We start from the raw sequence: 14,090 nt of genomic DNA on the forward strand, positions 1-14,090 counted from the left end.
GGACATTGGACAGGGCCTCCTCTTTACTCTGTGGTTGTCACAGCCCTGTCTGTCCCACCTTCTTGAGTTTACAGAGCCTGATAGCTATGAACACGTGTGAAAGGAGCGCAGGCAAACAGGGGCATTACTGTTGTAACTGATGCTGGACACTCGAGTAGCGATGCCTCCCTTAACGCTGCTTGTGTTACTTTCACACAAATTAGCGTTAACTGGGGGCTCACAGCACACAAACGCGGCAATCAGGGGAATTACATCTTTAAGTTGACACTCATGCAGGGGCTTTTCAGGGAAGGAGTACTCAGCACGCCACAGGAGAATCAATGTAAGGCCTGTGGTGCTGAAACGACCTGAGGGCAGGAGGCCCTGTCCTCTGGGTGCCTGTGGGTCTTCCCCAGCACAGCAGGCCGTGAGCCCTGACTGCTGCAGCGGACATCAGCCTGCTCACGCCTTGCGTCCCCCAAGACTGGCCTCGGCACCCCAGGAAGGCAAGATTTCTCAACTCTTTTATTAAGTTAGAAATGGGTAAAAACAACACAACTTGTGGAGAAAGCACCACTATGAGGTCCTTTGTGCTGTCAGACCTGTGCTTAGCGCAGCAATCCAACAGGCCGGGGCTGCCACCTCCCGGGCGTCTCAGGCTGAGGCATCTCCTGGGACCAGGGCCCCGGCTTCTGGGTGGCTGAGAGGAAGCACTGAGAGCAGGGGGTGGCCTCTGACAAAGACGGGGGCCGTGGGGTCCCAGGAACCTGGAGACGTGCCTTCTGCCTTTCCCCCAGGGGAAACTGATGGCCTATGGCTGGTGCACATATGTGGGCGAATTGTGCCCTAAAGATGCCCTTGGGGCCCCAGGAGACGCCCACAGGCCCTGTAAGGGGGCAGGGCCAACTGGAAAGCAACCGGCCCCATGAGTACTACAGCCTACTTGGGAGCACCAAGCCACACGGTGCGCACGGCATGCGGCCTGGGAAACCACCTGTCTGGCCCCCACGGTGCCCCAGGGCAGCCAGGGAACAAGCCCACACCCTCTAACACTACGTGACGGGAGCCGCTGGTAGGAGCCGACCTTTCCAGAAACCCAAGGCTGCGGCTGGACCTGTGAGGAGCCCAATACTTGGGAGGTGGGAAAATGAACAAAGGCCTGGCAGTTCTCTCATGACCATGGTCACGTTCTGAGCTCAGGGGACACATGAGCCAGACCCCATCACCAGCTGGAAGGTTGAGAGGCCAGCGTCACGGGGCTGTGTCATCCTCCAAGCTGAGTCCAGCCCTTGGTGGGGTCTGTCGTGGGCACCCTGGAGTCCCCCAGTGGTCTCCAGCTCACATGTGCTCCTGGGCTGGGCAGGTATGGTCCCACTCTGGGGTCAGTGTGCTCCTGGCAGGAAATGGGGTCATCGCTGCCTCTTGGGCTGGGCTCTGAGGGGAGGTGATGGGAAGCCCACAGGCACGTGCCACCCAGGGCCTCTGCACACCTGTGTCTGCACCCGGGGCATGGCTGGTCTGACGGGGAGATGGTGAGGTCGCTGGGGGTGAGGCCTGACTCTCAGGAGCCTATTTAACACTGGTGGCCTGGAGGTCATTTGCTGAGAAAGCCTGGTGGTTGTCACTGAACGGTTCTCTCCCTTAAGACTTTCTCCACAGCACAATCCAGTCTCAGCCCTGATGCACCCATTCCCAGGGGCGTCCTGTGTGGGGAGACTTTACAACACCGCCAGGGAAGCCTGGAGCCCAAGACTGTGCTGCCCGCCCACCCCAGCCCACCCAGCCCCCTGCCCCAGTCCAGGATGCCCTCAAGGCTTGGCAGATGTGTCTTTCTCCTCCAGGCCGAGAGAGTCCTGGTATCTGTCCACGCCCCCTGGAAGGTCCTCTCCCCCCACAAACCACTGCAAAGCAGGCAAGGCCTCAGCCAGACCCACAGGACACGGAGACGGCTCTTCTTCCCTGAAGCTCAGAGCAGCCCCCGAGGCCGCCACTCCCAGGGCTGGTGGGCCGGCTTCTGGCGGCTCAGAGCGCTGGGCCGGGCGGAGCATCCCCTGGACAAGATCAGGGCCACGTGCAAGAGCGAGGGCCGTGGCCGTGGGGCGGGGAGAAACGCGCAGCGTCTGCAGAGGAACGAGAGAGAGAAAAGGTGAATCCCCACTGCCCCCCGTCCTCACCTGGGGCTGGACGTGATCGCAAGGCCACATGGAGGGGCTGGGGCTCAGGCCCCGGCCAGAAGGCCTGGATGAGAATGGAGCTCGCCCGTCTACAGCAGTGTGGCCCGGAACAGGCCCATCACCTCCCTGAGCTGTGCTTTGCTCACCTCCATTCAGCTTCTCCAGACACACACTCTGCACACCGTCAACCCAGCAGGCAACGTGCCAGGCCCAGAGAAAGGGGATGGCAGACACAGCTACCATCTCCGTGGATCGTGCTCCAGCGGGAGAAACTGCAGGCTTGTACGAACAAATGTATACAGCCAACACACACAGAAATGCTATATGTGGGGGAAAAAACAAAACTTAAAAAAGAGATGAGAGCCATTCTGCACCAGGAACGGCAGTCTAAAGTCCTGGGTGAGAGCCTTCTGCATCTGCAGCCTATGAGCAAGTGAAACTGAGCTCCACTCAAAGGAAGAAAAAGCCAACAAAACACGGAAGAAAGCAAGTGCGTAAAACAGCAGCGGAGACAAAACAGCAGAGCAGAAAGATGTGCACTCACCCCTGCTTACGAAAACACCAAAATTACAATTAACTTCTGAGCAGGCATCAACAACAAAAGGCTGGGGCCTACCGAAGAAGATACGTTGCGTCCAAAGACAAAGCAGCCACGATATGACAGCAGGAGGGGTGCAATCTCGATACAATCAAATCCCAGACCCGCGAGGAGGGCAGCTCACAAACTGGAAATTATTACAGAAGTTGTCCTGCGGGAATGAAAGTTCTGAGCCCCCTGTCAGGCTCCCCGGTCTGGAATGGGAGGGGGCGCCTCAAGAGAACCTGGCTTGGAAGGCCAGCAGGGTTGGACTGCAGGAATTCCACAGGACTGGGAGAAACAGAAACTCCACTCTGGGAGGCTGCACGGAAGGTCTTATGCACATGAGGGCCCAGTTAAAAAAACAAACCAGTGACCTCATAAGAGCCTAGGCCAGACCTACCTACCTGCTGGTACTGGAGGGTCTCCTGTGGAGGTGGGGGGCAGCTGTGGCAGACGGCGGGGACACAGACACTGAAGGCGGTCGTTCTGGGGAGTACTCACTGCCGTGAGCCCTCCTGGAGGGCGTCATTTCCTCACCGGGACCTGACCCCACCCAGCCCCGCCCATCAGCAGGCAGGTTGCTTAGACACATCCTGAGAATGCAGCCGTCTCTTCGTGACCCTGTGGACTGTAGCCCAGCAGGCTCCTCTGTCCACGGGAGAATACTGGAGTGGGCTGCCATTTCCCTCTCCAGGGGATCTTCCTGCCAGGGGTTCAGGGATTGAACCCACACCACCTGAACTGACAGGACTCTTTACCACTGAGCCACCTGGGAAGTGTCACACTACATTTAAACTGATGAAAAAATCGACAACGAAGAATACTCTACCCAGCAAGGTTCTCATTCAGATTTGATGGAAAAATCGACAGGTTCACTGATGGACAAAAGCTAGAGAATTCAGCACCACCAGACCAGCTTTGCAGCTCATGATAAAGGAACTTCTCAAGGTGGAAAAGAAAAAGCTACAACTAGAAACAAAGTACACATGGGAAGACTCCCTGATAAAGGTAAACTACAGTGAAGGTAGGAAATGAGGAAGTGACCTACATACAAATATGACATCAGCGTGAGAAGAGAACACAAATGCAGGATGCTGGAAATGCATTCGAGATGAAAAAACCAGCAACTTACAACAACCTTGTTTATATATAGGCCGCTATATCAAAACTTGAAGGTAACTGCAAACCAAAAGTTGACAATAGATAAACACAAAAAAGAAAAAGGAATCTACACACAACACTATAGTCATCAAATCACGAGAGAACAAAATGGGATGAAAAAAAATCTACAAAAACAAATCCAAAACAATTAACAAAATGGCAAAAGGAGAGTATACATGCTGTCCACAGAGGCCCACTTCAGACCTAGGGCGCCTCAGACCAGAAGTGAGGGATGAAGAAAGGTACCCCATGCAAATGGAAACCAGAAGCAAGCTGTGGTAGCAATCATCATATCGGACAAAACAGACTTTATTAAGTCTGTTACAAGAGACAATTTTCCTTATTGCAAAATTCGGACTTAAATTGAAAAAAGTAGGGAAAACCAATAGGCCATTCAGATATGACTTATCCCTTATGATTATACAGTGGAAAAGACAAATGGATTCAAGGGATTTGATATGACAGAGTACCTGAAGAACTATGGACAGAGGTTCATAACACTGTATAGGAAGTGGTGACCAAAGCCATCCCCAAGAAAAAAAACAAAAAGGCAAAATGGTTGTCTGAGGAGGCCTTAAAAATAGCTGTGAAAAGAAGAGAAGCAGAAGGCAAAGGAGAAAAGGAAAGATATACCCATTTGAATGCAGAGTTCCAAAGAATAGCAAGGAGAGAGAAAGCCCTCCTCAGTGATCAGTGCAAAGAAATACAGGAAAACAACAGAATGGGGAGGACTAGAGATCTCTTCAAGAAAATATGAGATACCAAGGGAACATTTCATGCAAAGATAGTCACAATAAAGGACAGAAACAATATGGACCTAACAGAAGTAGAAGATATTAAGAGGTGGCAAGAATACACAAAGAAACTATACAAAAAAGATCTTCACGATCCAGATAACCATGACGGTGTGATCACTCACCTAGAGCCAGACATCCTGGAGTGTGAAGTCAAGTGGGCCTTAGGAAGCATCACTATGAACAAAGCTAGTAGAGGTGATGGAATTCCAGCTGAGCTATTTCAAATCCTAAAAGATGATGCTGTGAAAGTGCTGCACTCAATATGCCAGCAAATGTGGAAAACTCAGCAGTGGCCACAGGACTGGAAAAAGTCAGTTTTCATTCCAATCCCAAAGAAAGGCGATGCCTAAGAATGTTCAAACTACTACACAATTGCACTCATCTCACATGCTAGCAAAGTAATGCTCCCAATTCACCAAGCCCGGCTTCAATAGTACATGAACTAAGAAATTCCAGGTGTTCAAACTGGAGTTAGAAAAGGTGGAGGAACCAGAGATCAAATTGGCAACATGTGCTGGATCATAGAAAAAGCAAGAGTTCCAAAAAAACATCTACTTCTGCTTCATTGACTATGCTAAAGCCTTTGACTGTGTGGATCACAACGAACTCTGGAAAATTCTTAAAGAGATGGGAATACCAAACCACCTTACCTGCCTCCTGAGAAATCTGTATGCAGGTCAAGAAGCGACAGTTAGAACTGGACATGGAACAATGGACTGGCTCCAAATCGGGAAAGGAGTACGTCAAGGCTGTATACAGTCACCCTGCTTATTTAACTTGTACATCATGCGAAATGCCAGGTTGGGTGAGCACAAGCCAGAATCAAGACTGCTGGGAGAAATATCAATAACCTCAGATATGCAGATGACACCAACCTTCTGGCAGAAAGCGAAGAGGAACTGAGAGCCTCTTGATGAAAGTGAAAGAGGAGAGTGAAAAAGTTGTCTTAAAACTCAACATTCAAAAGACAAAGATCATGACATCCGGTCCCATCAGTTCATGGCAAATAGATGCGGAAACAATTGGAAACAGTGAGAGACTTTATTTTTTGGGGCTCCAAAATCACTGCAGCCATGAAATTAAAAGACACTTGCTCCTTAGAAGAAAAGCTATGACAAACCTAGACAGCATATTAAAAAAGCAGAGACATTACTTTGCCAACAAAGGTCTGTGTAGTCAAAGCTATGGTTTTTCCAGTAGTCATGTATAGATGTGAGAGTTGGACCATAAGGAAAGCTGAGCACCGAAGAACTGACGCTTTTGAACTGTGATGTTGGAGAAGATTCTGGAGAGTCCCTTGGACTGCAAAGAGATCAAACCAGTCAATCCTAAAGCAAAGTAGTCCTGAATATCTTTGGAAGGACTGATGCTGAAGCTCCAATACTTTGGCCACCTGATGCCAAGGGCCAACTCATTGGAAAAGACCCTGATGCTGGGAAAGATTGAAGGCAGGAGAAGGGGACAACAGAGGATGAGATGGTTGGAAGGCATCACCAACTCAGTGGACGTGAGTTTGAGCCAGGCCCCAGGAGTTGATGATGGACAGGGAAGCCTGGCGTGCTGCAGTCCACGGGGTCACAAAGAGTCAGACACGACTGAGCAACTGAACTAAAAAAAAGAATTAATGCCACCTGCAGCATCATGAATGCCCCTAGAGATTCATGCTAAGTGAAGTCAGAGAAAGAGAAATATCACAGGATATAACTTACAGATGTGAAGAAGTGATACAAATGAGCTTATTTACGGAACAGAAACAGACTCGCAGACTTGAGAGAATGAATCCGTGGTTACCAGAGGGGAGGAGCTGGGGGTGGGCAGAGGTTGGGAATTTGAGACTGACATTACACACTGCTATATTTTAAAATGATAACGAGGGGCTCCCTGGGGGCTCAGTGGTAAAGAATCTGCCTGCCAATACAGGAGACTCGGGTTCGATCCCTGGTCTGGGAAAACCCCACATGCCACAGAGCAACTGAGCCTGTGCCGCAGAGCCTGGGAGCCACAGCTACCGAGCCTGCACGCCCTGGAGCCTGTGCACCAGGAGAGAAGACTCTGCAGTGAGCAGCCCGGACCGTAACAGAGAACAGCCCCGACTCCCCAGGACTACAGAAAAGCCCACACAGCAACAAAGACCCACACAGAACGTGTGGCAGAAACCAGCGCAATGCTGTAAAGCAATTCTCCTCCGAGAAAGAGATTTCTTTTTAAGTAATAAAGTTAAAAGATAACCAACAAGGATCCACTGTATAGCCAGCACAGGGAACTCTGCTCAGTATTCTAGAATAACCTAAACAGGAAAAGAATTTGAAAAAGAATCCATATAAGTATACAGATAACAGAATCACTGTGGCACACCTGAAACTAACACAACACTGTTAATCAGCTGCACTCCAATGTAAAATAAGAGCTTTAAAAATAATGGTAAAAAAAAAAAAGAGATTAAAACAAGAACTTGTACTGTGGCAGAGGGTGTGGGAAGGACACCCCTAGACCTGCAGGACAGAGAGGAGTTTGCTCGAGAGGCAAAGAGCAGTCCAGGCAGGAGTAGCATGTGCAGAAACCCTGGGGTGGGAGTCCTGCACTTCTGAGGCAGAATGCAGGCCAGTGAGGTGGAAATGCTAAGGTGGGGAGGGTGGACATGGTCAGAGAATGGGGGCGGGCGGTGTGCAGACGTGGCCACGGCTAGTCACGCCGTCAGGAGGGACAGCACAGCTGCGGGCAGCAGGCAACACACTCGTTCCTGCACTCGACAAATGTTCGCTGCACAGCCTGTCAACCCGGACCCCACAGGACAGACGCAGTGGTGAACGAGCTCAGACGGTCGCAGAGCTCACACTCCAGCGCTGGCCGCTCCAGTGCGGGGTGCTCTGCTCTGAGGTTCACGTTTCCCTGCAGGTTCACGTTTCCCTGCAGAAAATGAGGCGAGATACCTGCCTCCCAAAGAAGGATGGAGCCATGTAACGCATGTGAAAGGTTTAGTGTAAAACGTCCCGGGAGCAGCAAAGAAAGCCCAGCTGGCCAGTACAGTCAGTTTCTATAGCCCAACCCGCAGCGACAGCTCGGCGTAATCTGGCCCGGCTCCCAGCAGGGATGTGGCCATGTGTCCGTCCAGGAGGTGGGGTCCCTGGCCGGAGCTCAGCTCCTGGGCTGCTCACCTCGTGGAGAAAGGACACAGCAGGCCCAGAAAGGAGCTGGAGGGGGTACGGAGCGGGGAACACTCAGGACAGTGACGCAGGGCTGTCCACCTCTGCGCGGTTCTAACAACAGGTTCTCTGAGGACTTCCCCGGTGGTCCAGTTGCTGGACTCCATGCTTCCAAAGCAGGGGGCCCGGGTTCAACCCCTGGTCAGGGAACTCGATCCTGCATGCCACAACTAAGAGCTGGCATGCTGCAACGAAGATCAAAGGTCCCACGTGCCGAACCTGAGGGCTGCCCTGGTGGCTAAAGATGAAACTGAGACCCGCGCAGCCAAATACATAAATAGATATTAAAAAACAAAAACAGGCTCGCTGGGGTACTGGGAACAGGGCTGGGGCGCCGCCAAGGGTCTTCCCCACCCCGACGGTCCACACCCATCCACGCACCAATTCCACGAAAGATGCCACTCTTACTCTGGCCAACTGAGTGCCACGGGCTCAGAGGTGGCCCCAAACCAAGGAGGCAGCCTTGTGCCAGGAGACATAGATGACGCCCCCTCCGTGACACCCAACTGCCGGAGAGGGCCTCATGGGGAGGCCCGCCCCTCCCCGTCAACCCACACACTCAGCCACCCGAGAGGCAGAGACGACACAACCGCAGGCAGAGCCTCGGTCCCAGCGACGGCATCCCCGGTCTTGCAGCTCTGGGTGTTTCACCTGCGCGTCTGTCAGCCTGACAGCTGTGAGAGAGCTGCGAGGGCAGGGAGCTTACGTCTAGTCCTGAGTCTGGACTTAAGTAACAGGATCACGAACGCAGTTCCAGCCGGCGCAGGGACCTGTGGACCTTTCTCCTTCAGTGGGATGCCGCCCTCACCCCCATGGCTCTGGAAGGCGGACTCCGGCTCTGCTGAAGCTGCTGGAGCCCAGGAGTCAGCAAGCTCCCAGAAGGGTGTGCTGGGCAGGGCGACTGCTGTTTTCTCGGTGGGGTTGGTGAAGGCCCCCCAATCCCTCCAAGCGCCTCACTAGCCAGAGCTCCTCACGGGCCCCGAACACCTGGAGATGCTCTAAGGTGGTGAACCCAAAACTCGGGGGCCTGGGCCCCCCATCCCCGGCCAGCACACAAGGTGGACATGGACTTCCCCTCAGGGCAGGGCGCCACTGCTGCCCCAGACCAGGCTCTGACCCGGGGGGAGCCCCTCTAGGCTGTCCTGAGTTGCTGAGTAGGCGGCAGAGGAGCTGGGGGGCGGCACTGCCCAGGCCTGCACCCACTCCGAGGTCACTCGGGCCGCCCTGAGTTTTGGCAGCTGCCTCTCTGGGACCTAGTTTCCTTATCTGTGAAATGGACTACATTAAAAAAAAAAACGTTGCCTGCCACATCAGTAAACAAAAAATGCTGCAGCCCTCAGCCATCACAGCCTCCCCGGACTGGGCACCCGGGAGACTAGGAAGGGAAGGCAAGGGCGCTGGCCCCAGGAGCTGAGGTGCGCATCAAAGGGATGACCTCCGAGAGCCCGGACTCCTACATCTTCCCATACATAGGAAAGAATTTTGTGATGTCTGTGCTGTGCTTCATCACGTCTGACTCTTTGCGACCCTATGGGCTGTAGCCCGCCAGACTCCTCTGTCCATAGGATTCTTGGGGCAAGAATACTGGAGTGTGTTCCTAGTTCCTCCTTCAGGGGATTTTCCCAACCCAGGGACCAAACCCAGGTTTCCCGCAGTGCAGGCGGATTCTTCACCGTCTGAGCTAGCAGGGAAGCCCAAGACTACTGGAGTGGGTACCCCGTCCTTTCTTCAGGGGATCTTCGTGACCCCAGGAATCAATCCAGGGTCTCCTGCATTGCAGATGGATTCTTCACCAGCTGAGCTACTGGTTGTCTTTAATTAACAGTTATCTTTTCATGTTCGGACTCCCTGGTCTTTGTTGCACAATCTCCTATATACTCTGGCTTCCCCTCCGACCTCTTCAGAGTGGTCCCTCAGAGCTGAGATGCTGTGGTCTGGGCTTAAGTCCCAAGTTTTGTCTGCTGAACAAAACATAATTCTCAACCCTTAGGTTATGCACTGTTTTTCCAGTCAACAGGACCCGTGTCCACCTCGCAGAGCAGACGTGGGGTCAGCAGTCACCCCACCACCATGCACAGCCGCCCCGCCAGCCCCATGACCACCCTTCGCAGTCCTGAGGATCACCCAACGGGGGGCCTGGCAGGCGGCCCGCAGCCACCAAGGCCATCCCGGCTGGCATGGGGCCACACCATGCAGACGGACGGACGGACGCGGGGTGCTTCATCCCCCTTCAGCACAGCCCCGAACCCGAGCTCTGGGGTTTCCTCCTGGCCACCACCTCTTTAAGGCCAGACAGGATGTGCTGAATCCGCCCTCCTGTGGTGGCGGGGTGTGCCCCGGAATTCGGGCAGGGGGATCACAGGCTCGGCCTCTCCCAGAGCGGGACTGGAGGGCGTGCCTGCCCACACCCACCCCTGGCGCTGGTCCCCCACAGTGCCCAGGAGGAGAAGACAGATCCTGGCAGCCTGCATCTCCGCCCTGATGCTTTAAAGACAGGCCAGAGGCAGGCAGGGTCAGGGCAGGAGAGAGAACAAGAGAAAAGAAGGACCATGTATGGTCCACACTTGGCGGGCAGCCCAGAGAGATGGGTGCCTACCCTAGCTCCAGGAGCCTCCTGGCCACTGTCACCTAGAGACAAGGATCAGACTGCGACCCGGGAGCCAAGGGCTGGCCCTGGAGATCTTGCCGGCAGTCAGCTTTGAAGAGCGCCCCACCCCCACTGCCAGGCAGCACTCAGGTGGACTGCAGCGGGCAGCGACTGGTGCCAGGGCGCAGACACAGGGATGCTCGGGGCCTGGGCCTCCAGAGCCACCTGCAGGCCTGGGGCCCAGCCAGGGTTCAGATCCCGCTCCGGCCCTCACCAGCTGTGGCCTGACATGCCCACCCCAGGTCTCGGTACCAGCAGCACCTCCGACACTTACGAGAGGACGGAACGAGCTCACGGCTGAGAAACAGAGCCCTTGGAGATGACTGGGGGAGTCACCCGGCATGGTGACGGGGGGCTGCAGAGCAGGGGCTCTCCAGCTGGTGGTCCCTGGAATCTCTGGTTCAGGGACCAGAGAGGCACTGCAGGCTGGACCCCAGGCTGGTCCGATGCCTGCAGGAGGGGCTGGAACAGCAGCACAGGGAGGCGGGCACTCGGGACACACTGGTACAGACCCCCTTCTCTGGCCCCGGCACTGGGGGTTCCTGGCTGGCAGCCAGGCTTTGGGAGGGGTGGTCCACGCTGGAGGGGGCGGGGGCAGCAGGGGCAGTAGTCTCTGCTCATCCCGGCCTCCGTGAGCCTTGCCGAGGGTGCTCGAGCCCAGCCTCTCACCCACCACTGCTGTCGGGCCCCTCCCACTCCCACCCCCGCCCCCGGCCAAGGCCCTCAGGACCTGAGCCAGGGCCTTCTGCGTGCCTGGCAGCAGCAGACGCGGGTGGCCATCCTGCTACAACTGCGCCATCCACCTGGAGCCAAGGGTGGGCCGGGCACACCCAGGCATCACCCTCCGCCCCAGCGCCCCTGCTGGGTCCTCGTCCACAGAACCTGCCGCAGGTTGAGGAGCGCCTAAGAGACAAGACCTGTGCGTCTCTCGGCCAAGGGCGCAGAAAGGGCAATCCCGACCGTGCGGGAAGGACCCTTCCAGAAGGAGGGGCTGGCCCACGGACATCCCAATCCAGAGGCCGTAGCCGCCCAAAGCATTCTGAAACCATCACCACCATCCCAGCCTCATCACAACCTCAAAGGAAAGCTGACTCTGAACCCGGCCCCTCACTTGATCTCTTCTACTCAACCAGTGTGAGGAATACAATTTTTATCCCCATTTCCCAGATGGCAAAGCTGAGGCTAGGGAAGTTGAGCAACTGGGGTCAAGCAGCCAGGAAATCAGAGCTGAGGATCCACTCCTGCTTCCCTTCCCCAGTCCCTGAAACAGGGGGAAGTCCTGGGAAAGTAGCAGGCTCATGCGGTCCTGCTGATCTCCCCGCCCACCCTCTCCTATTTGGGAGGAACTGCCCTCCAGGGCCCCAAGGACAGGCCAACACCAGACAAGGTCACAGCCCCTGGCCCTGGGCGGCCTGAGATGGGACGAGGCGTCAGGGCCCACAGACCACAGGTTTCCAACAAGGAGACGCCAATGTTCTCTTTGAAGCCTGCTCCCCAGGGGACCAAGGTCTGTGGCCGGTCAGTTTTCTCCCAGAGAGGAAGAGAGCAGATTCAACAAACAAAGCAGAGAGACCTTAAAGGAGAACAAAGCCTGTTCCCACACAGGCCACTCTTTTACAAGGCCTCACACCCTGTGTGGATCTGACCTCTTTGAGGGGGCCAGCCTCACCTGCCTGCTGGGGATGGAGCCCTTTAAGGGCCTCGAAGGCCTGGCTGGATCTGACTTAGCAGCTGAAACATCAGATTCCATTCAGAAGCCACCCGGCCAAGTACGACTGCCTCTGCCTGCCTCCGTCGCGTGGTTTTCAGTATTCTTGTCAGCAGCCGCCAGACCATTGAGGAAATGAATTTTCAGCTCAGGCTGGCCCCTCACACTGTTCCTGTGACCTGAACAGCGTGGGGCCAAGGGCTGGCTCCTCCGATCTGCAGGAGCATGGCGCAGCAGCTGTGGGCAGGGAGAGGCTGGAACCCAGGACAGCCTGGGGTGGGCATCAAGGCACCCTGGCATGACCTGGCATCTGATCCCACCATCCCCTGAGCTTCTTGGAGCCCCCAGGACCAATGCCTTCTGCCTTCCACCCACCGGGGGTCCCGGGACCTCACCGCCCCAAGGGACGAAGACCCGGGGCAAGCTAAGAGCTGGGACGTGACCATGGACGACCTTCTCCAATGCCCACCAGTCTATACCCTGTCCCAGCCCCTGTGCCCCTGCCAGGCTGGCTCAGGACACCTGAATCCAACCTCAGCGCCAGTTGGATCACCCCAGAAGGGCTGCAGGAAAGCACCCCCCACCCCAGAAAGGGCCCCGCCAGGACAGGCTGGCCTCCTTCCCCTGACTCCATCCGTCCTGCACCCTGGACAAGCCCCTCCTGCTAGCCCCCTGCCCCTCCAATGCCCACAAGGAGCGCTTGACCGTGTCACCTCGCCCCTGGCCTCCACGATGTCCTTCCTGTTTCACACGGTGACTTCATGGAATGATGTCACTGAAATCAGAGAGTGTGGTAACTCGGGGTAACTGAGGCAGCCCTGCTGGGGGCTGTTCCCATGCTCGGAGGAAGGCCTCCTCTCCATCTCGTGGAGGGATGGGAGGAGAAGAGAGGCTCCCCCACGCACGGGGGAGCACACGGCTGCCCCCAGGAGAGGCTGGGCCCAGGGCCCTGGCCCCACCAGATGCCACAGCGGCGTCCGGCCCCGCGGTGCCCGCGCCCACCCCCGAGTGCCCCGTCCACTCCCCTCCCGCTGCTCCTCATGCGCCCGCCCAGTGGGGCGCTCGCCCTGACTGCACTCTGGACTCGCCTAGGGCTACTCCAGCTCTGAGCCCTGGGCCCCAGACGCCCCAACTGCAGTGGTCTGGGCTGAGGCCTGGGCTCAGCATTTGCGGAGGACAGAATTGGTGGCCTTGCCCAAACAGAGGGGCTTCCCTGGTGGCTTAGACGGTCAAGAATCTGCCTGTAATTGACCCAAGTTCAGTCCCCAGAGGTCCACTCTTAGCTTCCGGGAGGTGATCTGTGTCATACCCGATAGGAGGGTCTTTGTTTAGAGTGACGTCCGTGTGACCTAGGGGGGCTTTGGGTCATGCTGGACCAGCTGACTTGAGAGTAACCGTGTGGCCAAGCAGTCATGCCCACACGATGGGGCCTTGATAAAAACTCTGGACACCAACGCTGTGTGAGCTTCCCTGGTGGGCAGTACCGTGCATGTGCCATCACTCACGGATGCTGTTAACACACGGGGAGTGGATGGGGTGCTCCGGGTCTGGACCCCCGTCCAGGGCTCTGCCCCAGGCATCTCCACCCTCTCCTCTTAATCCGCATCTTTTCCCCGTAATTAAACCATAACTGGGAATATATACCTTCAGCACATTCATGAGCGCTTCCAGTGCTGGATCTAAGACGGCTCTGGGGAACCCTCACCTCACAGCTGGTGGCTGTACACCCACACGTCCTTGGAAGCCCCGTTCTCTGAGGGTGCCCTTGCATGGAGACTGTGCCCCCAGACTTCAAAAGTTAGCCTAGACGCCACATATTATGTGTCCACAGACCCCTGATG

The 14,090-nt window shown here is 55.7% G+C and overlaps 1 protein-coding gene across 12 annotated transcripts in view; it reads right to left on the reverse strand.

Moving 5' to 3' along the window:
- Positions 1 to 485: 485 nt before the first annotated feature.
- Positions 486 to 14,090, reverse strand: part of KLHL25 (kelch like family member 25) — a 51,436-nt gene continuing 37,831 nt past the window's right edge. For all 12 annotated transcript variants that reach the window (XM_070775066.1, XM_070775069.1, XM_019983665.2 and 9 more), the window contains one exon: positions 486 to 2,099. The gene's annotated coding sequence lies outside the window, so the exon portion shown is untranslated. The remainder of the gene's footprint in view (positions 2,100 to 14,090) is intronic.

This window comes from Bos indicus, chromosome 21 (genome assembly GCF_029378745.1).
Source record: "Bos indicus isolate NIAB-ARS_2022 breed Sahiwal x Tharparkar chromosome 21, NIAB-ARS_B.indTharparkar_mat_pri_1.0, whole genome shotgun sequence".
NCBI lineage: Eukaryota > Metazoa > Chordata > Mammalia > Artiodactyla > Bovidae > Bos > Bos indicus.